The sequence below is a fragment of the Carassius gibelio genome, chromosome A5, assembly GCF_023724105.1.
Source record: "Carassius gibelio isolate Cgi1373 ecotype wild population from Czech Republic chromosome A5, carGib1.2-hapl.c, whole genome shotgun sequence".
In the NCBI taxonomy this organism is placed as follows: domain Eukaryota; kingdom Metazoa; phylum Chordata; class Actinopteri; order Cypriniformes; family Cyprinidae; genus Carassius; species Carassius gibelio.
The window spans coordinates 22,599,238-22,615,896 of record NC_068375.1 but is presented as its reverse complement, the minus strand read 5'-3'; the positions used below and the strand labels follow the sequence as shown (position 1 = coordinate 22,615,896).

Below are 16,659 nucleotides of genomic sequence, written 5' to 3'. Positions count from 1 at the left end.
CATGGGCAAGGTGCAGCGGTGCATGGGTTTGTGCCAGAATTGGAGGGGCCACATGTGAAGCAGACCCAGAGGAATCACAGAGGAAGCAGCCGACACAAGGCAGAGCATCCTCTGGAAAACCTTGAGGGGATAAGAAGCTCCCCAGTGATAATGACGCTGCTAGCCGCAGAATTTTCAGTGAGCATTCTGGCACAAGCCATGCCCAAGCAAGCAGAATCAATAACTGTACCCAGGAAGATAGCCCGCTGTCTGGGAGACAGAGAGCTCTTGGCTAAATTGATTTTGACCCTTCAGACCAGAGAGTGTGAGCATCATTGTCCTGTACCGATATTTTAATCACATCCTAGAAGCAGGGAGGTCTGCAAGTGAATTAAGAGTGAGTATCCTTATACTACTGTTTGCAGGATTTAACTCGATATGCCTGGTATGGCTTCCCAAGCCTGATCTCAGCAGCGAGGGGACTGACACTTGTGCTGCAGTGAAAAGGAAAATCACTCTGTCCACTATAACAATAATGGATTTTGTGGGTGCAAACACAACTAATGTAGCAAACCCAGCATTGACAATACAACACAATGCTCCAACACCAGATCTGGACAAAAGTTCGGAAGCATATACAAGCTTTATTGGAGGGAAGTCTTGCCATTGCGGGACACAAGCTTACTTTCTTTACCCTTTATGAATCAGGGGTGCTTCAGCTGTGACTCAAGAGTCCAAAATTATCTTAGACGGGGACACTGGTGCTTGTGAAAGACGGTAGAGAAGCATTTTCTGAGTTCATGCTCCGCTTAAGGATGAGGCTCAGCAGTCATTGATGTTGTCTTGACAGGCAGCTGGCAGCGCCCCCGCTGAAAAGACTATTAGTCAAGTCAGCAATGGATGGCTCAAATAGAGCTGCTGGGGCCAACGGCTCCATCATCGAGGTCCTCATCATCATCATCAGTGAGGACATGTATGAGTTCAGTGTTCAGCTCTGTGTGGGATTGCCCAAATAGCTGGCTAGCTCAGAGTGCTCATCTGAGGAATGCAGGAGTGCCCTGCATAAGACACATTCATGAAATGGAATTTTGCAGCAAATTTCACTGAAAATGTTATTTTGAACAAATCAAGCTTCAGTTTTCAGAGTAAACAACAGTTTCCAGCAACTACAAGCTTAGTTTCAACCAACCTGAAGAAATTTTACAAGTGAAAATGTAAAACTATTAGTCCCTTTTTCATCTAAATGCAAACAAATAAACAATCTAAAAATTATATGACAGTAATGTCAATGGCTTCGGTGTCCCCCATTTTACAGTCTATATTACAGCTCTCTTACATCGGAGTCTGAACTCTTGAACCAGAAACTCATGCCAAAGGCCTACCCAACACAGGGACTGTCATACATAATCACATCATGTATTGATCAATGTTCATGTAACACACGAGAGCTGCATAAATAGGGTATACAGGTTTATTTTAGTGTTTAATAGAGATACTTGAAAATGGGAATCATGAAGGCTATCCTAGGCTATAACTATGGTAAGGCAGACATATAATCAAGACAGCTGTGGAAGCATAGAAATTATTTTACCTGGTGGGATTACATCTGTTTTTCCTCACAAGCCCAACCCTAAGACTGATGGCACACTAAGCATAGATCAATAATGCTCTGCAAAACACAGAATAAGACACTATACAGAACCTGAGAAAACATAGATACAGTTACTTCACAAAAAAAGAGACAATTACAAACACAGCATCCCAGACACTATTTCAAACTGTACAGAAAGTGAGTCTAATAATAAATTATTAATGATACTATATACTAATTGCAAAGGTTTACCTCAGTATAAATACAGCACATTCAGCTTTTAGCATTATTAAAAACACATTTACTGATACCTCCAAGCATATTTTGTTACAACAACATACAGTAAATAGCAAGAATGTCATTGATGCCAGTCCTATCTGCATAATTCTACTTTATATCTCTGCCATGATTTGAGTTGATCCAAAGTGCATCTTGTGCTTCAGTGGAGCAAAGACCATCTGACCGTCTGTCATGTGATCAAATTACTTATTTGATTAGTTACCTTGAAATACTGCAGAAGTTGAAACATTTCTTAATAATTTAAGTTTAAGTTTTTAAGCTTGTTTATTTCAAATGAGAAAGCCTAAAATGTGTGTATACCTGATTTTCAGTGTTGTTATAGATTTTTAGACACCACTATATTATATCACTAGTGACTGCACATGGAGACAACGAGACTGCCTTGCACATACACACATGCCTCATTTTGTATATAAATGTTTTTAACACACATACTTAAGTACATGACATTCCTTTAAGCGTTCAATTACAGGTGCAACAACCACTTGTTTGTGACATACACGCTTGTTTATATAAAAGTGTGGGTCATAAGGTCAGTTCACACAGATCACAAAAGCTCAGAGACAGATGGGATTTGGACACATCATACTCACACAGAGCAATACATCCACTGCATAAATAATCACACCCAACCGACACAGACAGCAGACATTTGAAACTTTGCTTGTGTAAATTTGGTCATCTCTTGTATTTGCATGGCAGAATTTGCAGTGCTTCCCAATATTTGAATGTGTGTGTGTGTTAAGTCACATAATAACCTGTCCCTCACTTATTGTCCTGTCCCTTTACACTGCACCTGGCTGTTGTCATGGTGACCGGCCAGCTGTCGCTTTGGCGACTGCACTCCTGTCACTTCGGAACCACAGAGCTCTCTCGTGCCGAATCATGACAGTGTGAATGAGAGAGAGAGACAGAGATGCATTAGATATAGAGACAGAGGAACGGGAGAGTAGATGGAAAGGTGGAGAAAAAGGAGGAGTAAGGAGACCACATTTGAGAGGTTGGGGAAGGTTAAAGCGTCTGGCAGGAGGTCCTTAGAAAGACAACAGGCATGCAAAAGAAAGAGAGAGAGCCAAGTGGGAGAAACATGAGCAGTTAGACGAAAGCAGACAGACAGGAGGACAAGTGCAGAAAGATGAATGGAGGGGAATATGGAGACAATGAATGCAGGAGCGGGCATAAAAAACAGATGGAGAGAAAGGAAGTGTGTTGTAGGGATGGGGGAGGGATGTGAAACCATGTCTCTCACACCAGTCACTGTGTGTGGTCTCCTAGCAACACTGTCTACTGCCGTCCACATCCCTCTCTGTCTGTCTCCATCTCTCATCTTCTAGCTCAATGCTCACAGTGTAGGATTCACGTCTGTGTGTGTGTGTGTGTGTGTGTGTGTGTGTGTGTGTGTGTGTGCATGTATGCATGCTCGCTTTGCTTTACTTTAGCATTATCAGTCAATCTGTCAGGACTTCTGCTTTGCTTTTAAAACACACTCTGCAACTCAAACTGATGGAACTGTCAAGAGATGGAGTCAAAAGCAGGATAAATGACAGAAGCAAGCCAGGACACATGCATGCTGGGAGTGCCACCCACAGGGAAATCAGTTGGTATACACCGCAGCACCTGTGTGCATATACTGGCAATGTGTGTTCTGTGCAAATGTGGATAAACCCTATTCAGGTACTATAATCAAGACACAGTGTACAATACTACAATGTGTGGGACAACAATTTATAGACTTAAAGGGATAGTTCACCCAAAAATGAATGAATAGTACTGCAGGATGCAAGTAGAGTCACTGGCTTGGTGCTGTGGCCTTCTGTGCATGTGCAGCCTATGATCTTTATGCTCATTTTAACACACTGACCCGCTTTATTCATGTCTTTATGTATAATGCTTACACCCTATGCTAAAAATTAATGCTATGCTAATATATTTATGTCCTCCCTGCCTCTTCTTGTCCCCCCTCTCTTTATCCATTTGACAATATTCTTCCTAAATTCTCTAGCACATGAGTGCTCAAACTCATAAGTAAAAAACATTTTTGCAAGCCGAAACCCCCTTTCAATAACTGATTGACACACCTGCATGTTCACAGTTCTCTGATGTTGGTTAATAAAAGTGTCTCAGTCCACATTATATTCATACTGATGTTTAGGAACTCAATCAAATTGAATAATACATTATTATTATTAATTTTAAAAGTAATATTAATAATAATTTTGTTAAAATAAATGTAGAAATATTGTACTGTTGTAAATTACAATTTCACAGCAAAATCCTTTTTTTTAAATATAATTATAATAATTTTATTTTACACTACAATATACCATATTAATATGTATGCCTTATTCACTTTCAAAAAAAAAAAATGTAAACACTTCAGAACTTTGAGCTTTTATATTGGTGGATTACTGGTGAAATGTACACTTCTGTCCCCACAAATGTTGGACATTGTGTGAATGTGTAAATAAAATAAACCCTAGTGCATGCTGAATGCCCTAAAATGCACATATTAATGGTTCCTTTCTTTTACTGTTATTTTAACTTTTATACATCTGCTTTGATTACTTTATGACTATTTTAAATCGTTTTACATGACTTTTATAATGCACTGCAATACCCTACTTTATTCTGTTAGTTACAGCAACACCTGTATCACCTGAAATCACAGCTTTTAGACAGGTGAGATATTTAGTCACACGGATACACATTTTTAGTTCTCCAACGAACTTTGTTTTGTTTTTCATCATGGTGGGGGTTTTCCAACTGATATTTCCAACTATTTTTAACTGCTAAACCTAAACATAATTTTAGATTTGTTAAGTTTTAGATTTTCGATCCATATGTCATATATAAAACATATTTCTAAAGCCACTTTTTCTTGTGAGAAATATTTGTGGCTTGCCAAAACAAAAGTTGCAAAACTTGACACACACATATACACAAACCTTTACAACTGATCAACAATACACCTAATAAATGATAAATATTTAATGATGTCTGGTCTAAAAATAACCTGCTTTCTCTGTATATGTTTCCAAGTTGTTATCTCACACAATAAATATAAGAAACTATACTGCATCTTTGGGCAGCTAAACCATTGCACTCAAGCTGCAGTCTGTCTGTCCAGCTTCATAACGCTGTGTAGAGAGGCTAGCTGTGTCTGATTGCACCGTCTAGAAAACACCCATACGCACAAGCAATCACACACTGAGCACTGCAGCAGACTGCCAATTAGCGAGGAACTGTGGAGGAGCTACCGCTTCCTCACACACAGCACTCATCTGAACATGTGTCCAAGCGTATTTTGTCGAAACAAAGTGAACCATCACCAGGGATTACCAGTATTTGCCTTATTCTGCAAGCTGACAAAATACATCTCCTTGTCCCATTTCTAAATCAATCCTTCCTTCCACTGCTGTTTCACTCTGTTCTTCTTCTGTTTTCTGCATCCAGTTTTCACTCTCTCTCACTTTATTCACAGAAGCACTCGCTGACCTCCTCTCCCCCTCCTTCTCGCTTCACTCCTTCCCTTGTTCTCTCTCTTTTTCTAGTTTGCCCTTGACTTCATAATGCTCACTAGAATCTGCAGTAATCAAGGTGACATGCTACATACACACGCAAGCCAGTACATATGCAAATGCACACGCATGCCAGCGCATATGCAAGCACGTGAAACAAAAATACTCACCAAATCCTGAATTGTGAAGACAAGACAATAGAAAAATTAAACACCCTCTTACGTTGTAGAGTCTGTGTGCTTTTGCATGTGAAAAGCATTCTACTCAAAACAATGTAGGCCTATGCTTTGGGAAGGAGCATCATGATACAACAGGTACATGCCTACATATATATACACGAATACATCCAAACAGAAACACACAGCAACACTTACACATGCTAAGCTGGGGCAGACTGTGGAGTTATGGACCCCTTCACATGCTCCTCCCAAGGGAAAACTTCGTTTTGGGCATTGCTTTTTATATGGTGTGTGTGTGTGTGTGTATTCTTGCACATCTGTTTCATGTGCTGAGTACACAAGTGAACAAAAGACTGCTCGTCTGAGTGTGTGTCAGCATGTGTGTACAGAGGTAAACTGAGGACAAGGAGGTGGGTGCTGTGTTGACAGAAACAAAAATATTTTCACTGTTAGAAACCTAGTGGCTACTCACCTACACATACATGCTTTACGCATAACAACAACCAAGAATGCACTCCCACAGCTTCATCAGAAAGCCACAAGTATGCCATCATTTCTATTAACCCATATTATACTGGATTATTTAACATTATGAATAATATTACCAAAGTGCTCTAAAAACGTATATATTTAAATATTTTTTGTTGCATAAATTCATGCATCACATTTATAAAAGTATTCAAGTCTATTCATCTTTATATATTAAACTGTTTATTTATTTGCCAATTTTTGTAGGTTTTTAAAGTGCACCCATTATAATATACATACATGCATATACACACACACACACACACACACACACACACACACACACACACACACACACACACACACACACACATATATATATATATATATATATATATATATATATGGGCTGGCCCACATTATAAAAACATTTTATTATATGAATCAATTTTTTTAAAGTATTTAATTTAAGTATTAATTTTTATGTAAAAGTTTATTTTATTTTTTATAGCCACTAATTAATTTTTATCTGTTCTATAGGTTTATGTGAAAGCAAAACCATCATTTTTAGTCACCCTGTAGAGAACATGCACCCCTGAATGGGAATCACTACCATAAATAAAGCAGAGTATGTGGTAACCTACTCTGCCCCAGTTGTGAAGGACTCCCCCGGTTCACAGCAGCACAGTGCCTGCTTCTGACAGATGCCAGACCTAGCCACATGACACTCCTCCAGAAAAGCAAATCCTCCAAATATTTAGCACAGAACACAGAAGTACATTTAAACACACATACACACCATTCCAAAGCCCCTCTACCTGTCTTCTGTGCTTAGCAATAGACTCTCTGACCTGAAAGTGTTTCCATGTTAGACTGCAACAGATATGACATATTGTGAAACCAAGCAGAAGACAGAATTAAATATTTGACTTTTTACGTAGCAGAAGCTATTTTGGACCAAGCGGACACAACTCGTGTGATGGTGTTGTGAATGTCTCTGGTCACTCTTCTGTTGCTTTTAAATTCACTAAACCAGGTCCACAAATCTAACTTCAACCATGAAAATGTAATGTTCTCCCGCTTGTTCCCTCAGTCTTTATACAAGCTATGCTCTATTGAATCTGAAACACTGATGTTGCTTGTGAGGGTCCCCAGTGATTCTGGCCTCTGCTCTTCCATGTTCTTTCTCTTCTGTTCTTTTTTCTTTCTTTAGTTTTTCCTGTAAGCAAAACATGTTCTTAACTCACCAGATCCAGCGCTGCCTCTTTATCTACAACGATAACTCCAAAGGCAGACAAGTATGTGTACATTAAAAAAATCCACATAGTTTCAGTCAGATTACATCTCTAAAATATACCATTCTGCCTGAGAGCACTATTTTACAGCGTTACATTCAAGTGTTATGCTTTACCAACCAAGTTATGCTTTACATTGGTAAAGCACTTCACTAACAGAATATTAGTGTGAAATACATGGATCGCTACTCTGCCAACAATACAGAAAGCCTCAGTGCCTGAAGAGTTCATTCTAATGTACATCTTTCCCATAATAATTCTGTCTTGCGTCACATTAGAGATATTTCATCTTTATTTATCAGTACTTCTCCACCCACCCTTCCCAGATCTCATTTGATTTAAGCCTAAAACAGACATCACACTATTGCTCAGATGCAAACATGCCATAAAAATTTAATTCGGTCCTTTCAGAAAATCTACAGTGTAAATCCTGAGCCTGGATCATCCAGACAGACAGACAGAACTGAAGCCAAACCCGAAAAATGAGCTTTACAAGGGAACATCTGTCAAAGTCTAATCAGAGCCACACAAACAGTCTCTCTCCTTCTGTCCAACACACTCACATATTTCTCCTCGGTTTCCTGATAAATCCTGAAGTCTCTTAAGGTAATATGATGTTCTCTCCATCTTGTTCACAATTGCACTTCTATCCTCTCATTTTCCAATTCCACAGTATTTAAAACGATCTGCTCATTAACTTATTACGTTCATTCTAATTCACCACTTTTTTTTTTTTTTTTGCTCTCTGCTCATCTCTCTCCCTTTCTTTCCCACAAGCCATTGTCATATTCTGTTTCATCAAATTAAAAAAATAAATAAATCATGGGAGCTTAGCGACAGGGAGTCAGTTAGAGATGGAAATAGAGAGACAGTAGGTATTCTCTTACCAGCCACTATAGTCACTTGTATTGTTTTGCGTGTGTTTGAGTGCAGTTGCTACAGATTTTAGTACAGGAGTCTTTAACAGGGCGACTGTGGTGGTACTGCAGGGGGTCTCATTTTTCAAGAGAAATGTTAAATTACGAATGCAATATTTATACAATTATAAGACCTTATTTGTATTATTTATATGACATTAAGTTCATTTAATAAAAGTTTATTCAGCTAAATGTATAACTCGCATTGAAATGTATTAGCCTTAGCAAATTTAAATGCATGTACAAGTATATGATTAAGCTAATACATGACTAATAACTATGCAATGAAGGCATCTCTGTCTATCTATCTACATACAGTGGGGAAAATATTTATTTGCTACCCTGGTGATTTTGTAAGTTTTCAAACTTACAAAGAAATGAAGGGTCTGTATTTTTTTTTTATGGTAGGTTTATTTTAATTGATAGAGGCAGAATATCAACCAAAAAATTCAGGAAAAAAAAACATTATATAAAGGTTAGAAAAGTGGTTTGCATTTCAGTGAGTGAAATAAGTATTTGATCCCCTACCAACCAGCAAGAATTCTGGCTCCCGCAGATTGGTTATGTGCCCATGTGGAACACAGATTAGTCTTGCCACTTTAAGAAGTTACTCCTAATGTCAGTTCGTTAGGTGTGTAAGACATCTGTCCACACAATCTGTATCTTTCATTCCAACCTCTCCCACCACCATGGGTAAGACCAAAGAGCTGTCAAAGGATGTCAGAGACAAGATTGTAGATCTGCACAAAGCTGGAATGGGCTACAAGACCATCAGCAAGAAGCTTGGTGAGAAGGAGACAACTGTTGGTGCAATTATTTGGAAAATGGAAGAAATAGAAAACAACCATCATCTCCTTTGGTCTGGAGCTCCATGCAATATCTCGCCACACGGGGTAAGGATGATCATGAGAAAGGTCCCCCTGCCCAAGAAAGAACATGTACAGGCCCATTTAAAGTTTGCCAGTGAACATCTAAATGATTCTGAGAAGTCTTGGGAGAAAGTACTGTGGTTAGATGAGATCAAAATTTAGCTCTCTGGCATCAACTTGACTTGCTGTGCTTTGAGGGAGAGAAATGCTGACTATGACCCCAAGAACACCATCCCTACAGTCAAGCAAGGAAATGGAAACATTATGCATTGGGGTTGTTTTTTTGCTAAGGGTACAGGACGACTTCACCACATTTGAGGGGCAAATGGACAAATACTGTAAAATCTGAACGAGAACCTCAGCCTTCCCTCAGCCAGAACACTGAAGATGGGTCATGGTTGGGATTTCTAGCATGACAATGACCCAAAACATACCCCTAAGGCAACAAACATGTTCCTCAAGAAGAAGCACATTAAGGTCAAGGAGTGGCCTAGCCAGTCTCCAGACCTCCAGAATCCTACAGAAAATCTGTGGAGAGAGCTGAAACTTCAAGATGCCAAATGACAGTCAAGAAACCTCAAGAATCTAGAGAGGATCTGTAAAGAGGAGTGGATCAAAATCCCTCCTGAAATCTGTGCAAACCTGGTGACCAACTACAAAAAACATCTTACCTCTGTGCTTGCCAACAGGGTTTCTGCACCAATTACTAAGTCATGTTTTGCTTAGGGATCAAATACTTATTTCACTTACTGAAATGCAAATCAATTTCTAACTTTTATATAATGTGTTTTTATGGATTTTTTGGTGGATATTCTGTCTCTATCCATAAAACTGAACCTAACATATAAAATCACAGATCCTTCAATTCTTTGTAAGTGGGCAAACTAACTAAATCAGCAGGGGATCAAATAAATATTTTCCCCACTGTATACATCCAACCTCATTGTACATTGTATAAAATTGTCACAGACACACACACACACACACATACACACACACACACACACACACGGTTGTTCCCAGGTTTCCAGTTGCACACAATTCTTACAACCACATCCACAGACACATGCAAAATGAAAGCAATCACACTTGCTTACTTCCATGGTCAAAAATACACATAAAAAAACCACACACATATGCTCTCTCTCTCAAGCTCTCTCTCTCTCTCACACACACACTTATTTAAATGCATCACTCCCAAAAGGGAAATACACAGTGCTACAACTGCTTGATTAAATGATTGATCAACTGGATGATTGACTGAAGACCTTGTCATATACATCCTGTAGCCTGTTTAATCATGTATGGTAAAACCAAGAAAAAATATCTCATAATACCAAAATGGCTCATTAATTAATACCTCCTGTCCTGCCTAACAGAAATTTGACCAGTATTTTTTTTAGACTTTTACTATAAAAGCCTTGTGTGAAGGTATCCACAGCCTCCAGACAAGGTGGGGCTTGTCTCCTCATGTCTGCAGTGTAGCTACTCTAGTCTACACCTCCTCGCCTAACTGGCTTTCACCTCGCTCACCCCGTCTTTCTTCCTTTTAATCCTCGAATAATATCTCCGGTGGACAGTCTAATTTAGTACTATTAATCATTACCACACGAGACGTCCAGGTTCACGCCACAGACATACACACGCACGCAGCCACGCCTCCCATCTACTATCACATCACGAAATAAAATTGGCTGCAGTTGTAGCTTGTCGCACGTGCCACTGGCATTCTGATGCCACCTTCACGCGCGATTCGTGCAGACGTTACGTGAGACGAATATTTCTGGAGACACTCGCCGTTATCACAGACCAGGTTACAACACTAATAACCAAGTCTATAAATGGCTAATAGCGTCAATGTAAAATATATTAAATATCAAGTCTACATCCTTCACATATACTTAATGAAATATCTCATAAATCAACCGTGACTGCTCGTTTCCTCGGTATAGTGATCTCTAAAACTCTCGCGTGCACCTGAAGTCACTCCTCGAGACGCGTCACTTATATACGCTCAGATGATCACAAACCCACTGCCTGGCGTAGGGACTCTGTCTGTGTTTTTTTTTTTTTTTTTTTGGAGAAGACATCAACAGGGAAAGCACATTATTTAATTAATTATTTTTTTCATTTTAAAAATTGGTCTTTAAAACACAACAAACGTATTGGGTTGTCAATGAAAGCAGTATACATATTGACATAAACACGGCAATAGGCGCTGGTCAATTCCTCTGTGGGAGATCGTATTGCTTGCCGTTACCTGATGTTTGCAATTACGTTTCCACACACAAATCAATACCATGAGTTCGACTTTCCTCACAATTAGGTATGATTTAAAATAACCGCCTTTAGTGTACAGAAAACAAATGGTGCAGAAGAGACTGACTTACATAAACGGTGAGAAGCCGAATTGCAGAGGGCAAGTAGTAAAATCAGACAACAACAAATCCACGCCGGTCTGCTGATGATGACATTGCCCTCTTCAAAGAGTAAAGACGGAGGTGACAGTAATTTCCAACAGTGTCAAAAAAGATTAGATGAAAAATGACATGAGAGGAGACCGAGCATCAGTGCGCTGACGGCTGACTGCTTTTTGTAAACAACATCCTCATCCCCATTCACCCTCCGCGCGGAGCTCGATGAGAAAGCGCTTCGCTATCCATGGTGCAGTTCACTGCGACGTTAGCGAAGAAAAAAAAACATCCGTTCAAAGCAGGCCCAAAGAATCATTCACAAATGCAGTCTGTTAGTGCCTGTAGACTAACAGCGAGACGACTTCACGGTACTGAATGCAGAGCCCGCAGATAAACAGATATGTCGGCGGTGGCGGCGCACTTCGCGCTGATATTAATATTAATATTCTCGCTTTAGAGCCCGTCGGTCACCGGAGAAGCAGATGCCGAGCTACTGATTCCGTTCTGATACGCGCCTCGCTCTCCTGAAATGACGTTGTATCGTGCTGCTGTTTTTGTGAAGGGAGACATTTTCTGCCCTCGCAATACTAAATATAAATCCCACCGACTGTTGTTATGCCGTGGTTAGGTTTACATTCGCATGCCTGCCCTTGCCTCCACCTTTCTGACAGCTGATTCGACGCACGTATTTACGATTTTTGTCTGCGTTCGCTGTGTGCAGACGTAAGCAGTCTGTCAGCGCGAGGCAAGCGCGCCAACGAACCCCAATACTCCACCAACAACACCGAGGAACTGAATACTCTATACGACGTTTTTCTCATGCTTATCAATCTTTTCACTTACACATTTGTGTTTAGTATATTTGAATTTAACATCAAGTCATAACCACCTTCTCTCAGTCGTGACAATCACCTAATTCACCTGAAGAGGTATAGCCTACATTACAGCACTCATCCACATAATCACCTACCATCACAGACCAAATACAAACAGCAAGAACAGCTAATAAACCTCTTGCTCTCACTACATCCCCACAGTTAGATATAACCTACATGATCTCCTGCATGTGCTATTCATGCAGGCGTGAGAAAAATTTGTGATTTGAGTTAGAGACAAGTGAGGGAGAAGTAATACTTGAAGACATGGAGAACAAATAATAAAAATAACAGTACTCACACTTCAGGATGGCAGAGAGTCATTGTGTCATCATCACACATTTAATTGGAGTAGCTCATGTGCATTCGACATGAGATTGAACAAAAATAATTGGGAAGCATGTAACCATTTATCAGTAATAAATCACAATTTGCCTTTACACACAAAAAATAACTTGGTAGCCTAAAGTAATGCAGACACAAGAGAATGCAATAGACTTGTAAACATGAATTTACACAAATGATGCATGGTTTGAGATATTTCTGTACATGCGATACAGTAGATGAAATGGGTTATTCCTCAAATGACTGCTCAATTCTTTCACTTTATATAAGATTGAATGTACAATTTTCATTCTTAAATTGCAACTCTTTTAACCGACTAATTGGTGAACTTTGTTTTTGATCCAGTTCTTTTTGCAAATTAGTTGAACTGGTATGAACAAAACTGAACAAATCATTGTCAAGACACCAGTTTAAAAGTTAGAATTTAAGGCTTCTTAACTTTGGTTGAGTCAATTGCAGTCATGACTTCATTTTATTTGTATAGTGCTTTTTACAAATATCATTTTAAAACAAGCTTTACAGAAAATGCAATAAAGGGTAAGTTCACCCTAAAACGAAAATGATGTCATTAATAACTCACCCTCATGTCGTCCCAAACCTGTAAGACCTTCGTTCATCTTCAGAACACAAATTAAGATATTTTTGATGAAATCGCATTGTTATTTGACCCTCCATAGACAGCAACGCAACTGAAATGTTCCCAGGTCCAGAAACGAATTAAATACATCGGTAAAGCGGTCCTTGTGACATCACTGGCTCAACTTCAGTTTTGCAATTCTACAAGAATACAATTTTTTTTTTTTTTGAGCAAAGAAAACAAAAAAATTTTTTTGGTTGCACTTTATTTTACAGTACATGTACTAACATGTACTTATAGTGTACTTACAGTGTATTTATCTAAGAAAGCTCTGGTAATACAAGGTAACATGGGGTATGGTTAGGTTTAGGGGTAGTACCTAGTACCTACCTAGTTATTACATAGTTATTGTAATTATTATAATAAGTACATAGTATGTACATGAGGAACAGGACTGTAAAATAAAGTGCTACCAAATTTTTTACTTAACCAGTCTCCTCCACTGAGTTAAGTCTTCCGCCATTTTGGAGAGTACCCAAAAATGTATTGGACATAATCAGTGTTGTTTACACATGGGGAAAGCGTGAATTGTAATATTAGCTAAAATGCTGGAAGACATAACTGGGGAAAAGAATGGTAAATTGTTATTTTTGTTTTCTTTGCGCAAAAAAAGTATTCTCGTTGCATCGCAAAACTGAAGTTGAGCCACTGATGTCACATGGACTGTTTTACTGATGTATTTAATATGTTTCTGGACCTGGGGACATTTCAGTTGCATTGCTGCCTATCGAGAGTCAGATAGCTCTCAGATTGCAAAAATATCTTAATTTGTGTTCCAAAGATGAATGAAGGTCTTAGGAGTTTGGAACAACATGAGGGTGAGTAATTAATGAAATCGTTTTCATTTTGGGGTGAACTGACCCTTTAAGAGTGTTCTGTTATCAAAGGTGAATGTCAAAGTAATGTTCCGAGATAATGCAAATCCTGCAGTTAGTAATGTATCCATATGAATATAGAGACCATGAAAAAAAAAAAAATATATATATATATATTTATATTAGTGGTGGCCCGTTATCAGCGTTAAAGTGCTGCGTTAACACGAGACTCTTATCGGGCGAAGTTGGGTTGGGAGCTGGGTCTATACTAAGCAAGCTATGATGACTTTCACCTTGATATTTTATATAACCGACTGGCTGAGACCAGCCTAAAAGATGCTCAGGACAGTTGACGGGCCACTGCTGCGCATCGTCACGAAAGTTTATCTTTTTCACATGTTTTTACGCCTTACCGCTTGTCGATTTAAAGGGGGGGTGAAATGCTCGTTTTCACTCAATATCCTGTTAATCTTGAGTACCTATAGAGTAGTACTGCATCCTTCATAAATCCAAAAAGTCTTTAGTTTTATTTTATTCATAAGAGAAAGATAGTCTGTACCGATTTATCCCGGAAAAACACGACCGGCTGGAGGCGTGACGTGTGGGCGGAGCTAAAGAATCACGAGCGCGAATAGGCTTTTGCGTTGAGAGGATGTGGAAGCTGTGACATTACCGTGAGGAAAAACAACCAAAACAAACCATGGCTTACAGTCAGATTCAGCCGTTTATTTATGATCCAGAATCAGATCCAGAGGCTGAAACGGAACGAGAGCAGCAGCAGCAACGACTCGCTCCGAGCGGGGCTCGAACCCGGGTCTCTGGCATGGGAGGGGACGCACTAACAAGGAGGCAGAGATATTTGAAGCAGTTTTACTCACCGCCTGCGGTTCCAACACACGATCGTGACCCTTTTTCCTTGGGATTGCATCATCCTTAAGAAATAAACGATATGCAAATCCGTCGTCAAACTGGGCCTTGTGAACAAGCATCTTCGAAATGCAGGGAACATACAAAAACACTTGCACAACTCCGTTGATGCTCTGTAAAAATAAACTCCATCCACTGGTCCCTTAATGCTGTTTTTTTTTTTTGGCAATCTGTGCAGGGTTGTCTTGCCCTGGCAACCAAAAACACACTTCTTTTGTGACATTTCGCGACGGTCTCACTCTGATCAGTGAATGTCTGTTGTGCTCTCAGTGCTCTGCTATAAGGGAGCGCGCGCTCTTCCGGCAGAAGTGCCTTAGGACCCATATAAGGAAATTCCGCTCCATCTAACGTCACACAGAGCCATACTCGAAAAAAAACTTTCCGAAACTTGTGACAAACCGGAAGGAGTATTTTGGGAACAAAAATACTCCTTCAAACGTACAACTTAATTTTTGAAACTTTGTCCATGTTTAGCTTGGGAATCCAACTCTTTAACAGTGTAAAAAACTCAGTATGCATGAAATAGCATTTCACCCCCCCTTTAAACATTAAAGCATCCAAACACAAGACGCGGAAAAACTGAACAGAGTAGCTGGTTACTCGCGCTGTGTTCGGTGCTGAGAGAAAGAGAGCCGCGTATCATGGACAGCGAAAAGAAAAGAAAGGCGTCTCAAAACACTTGAACATCGAATTTGCTCATTTTTGCTCTTGTGCCGACAAATACATACAAAATATGTCAAAATATCCACCTTGGAAATTATGCTCGAAAAAACTGTCAGTTATTTCTGAAGTGAAAGTAAACAGTTGAGGGAAAAAATGGGATGTGTATTATATTGGATGCGTTCATCGTTTCTTAAGTGACCGCGCATAATTTAGCGACTGGCTGCTGTAATGTTAATCCAAGAAAATGAAAATGAAAATCACTCACTGCTATTTTCACTGAATTACTTTGTAGTTTTAACAGTCAAACCAAAAATTATTCAGACACCAGATATAATTTTACATATATATAACAAAACTGTAATAATGTGAGAAATGTTGAAGGTGTCTGAATAAATGTAGGTTTGATTGTAGATTTCGTTTTTACATTGAAGACTATCCAGTGCTATTTTACATTTAATTATTTGGTGTCTGTACCTTGACACCTACAAACTTGAAAAAAAAAAAAAAAAACTTAAACATTGGTGTGAAACAGGCATTAAGGTTGCTTGCACCTTGTGCAATGTGGAATTTTTCAAGAACTTTGTGATGCATTCTGGAAACAGGAGATGAGCCCCTTTTCTAATGCACCACCTAGCTTGATAAACCCCTTCTCAAAGACTTACTGTTTGTAAATTTTATTTGGGTAACACATATTCTGAATGCTGTCGGCAGAATTCGAATGAGCCATTTTAATCTAGATTAATTTCAAGATCACAGTGAGATTAATCTAGATTAAAAAAAATAATCTATGCCCACCACTAATATATATATATATATATATATATATATATATATATATATGTGTGTGTGTGTGTGTGTGTGTGTGTG

At 39.1% G+C, this 16,659-nt stretch overlaps 1 protein-coding gene across 1 annotated transcript in view; it reads right to left on the bottom strand.

Annotated features, from left to right (window-relative positions):
• LOC128003558 (neuronal tyrosine-phosphorylated phosphoinositide-3-kinase adapter 1-like) overlaps positions 1–12,210 on the bottom strand; it is a 36,471-nt gene extending 24,261 nt beyond the window's left edge. The window contains exon 1 of the mRNA XM_052592533.1: positions 11,507–12,210. The gene's annotated coding sequence lies outside the window, so the exon portion shown is untranslated. The remainder of the gene's footprint in view (positions 1–11,506) is intronic.
• Positions 12,211–16,659: the final 4,449 nt, after the last annotated feature.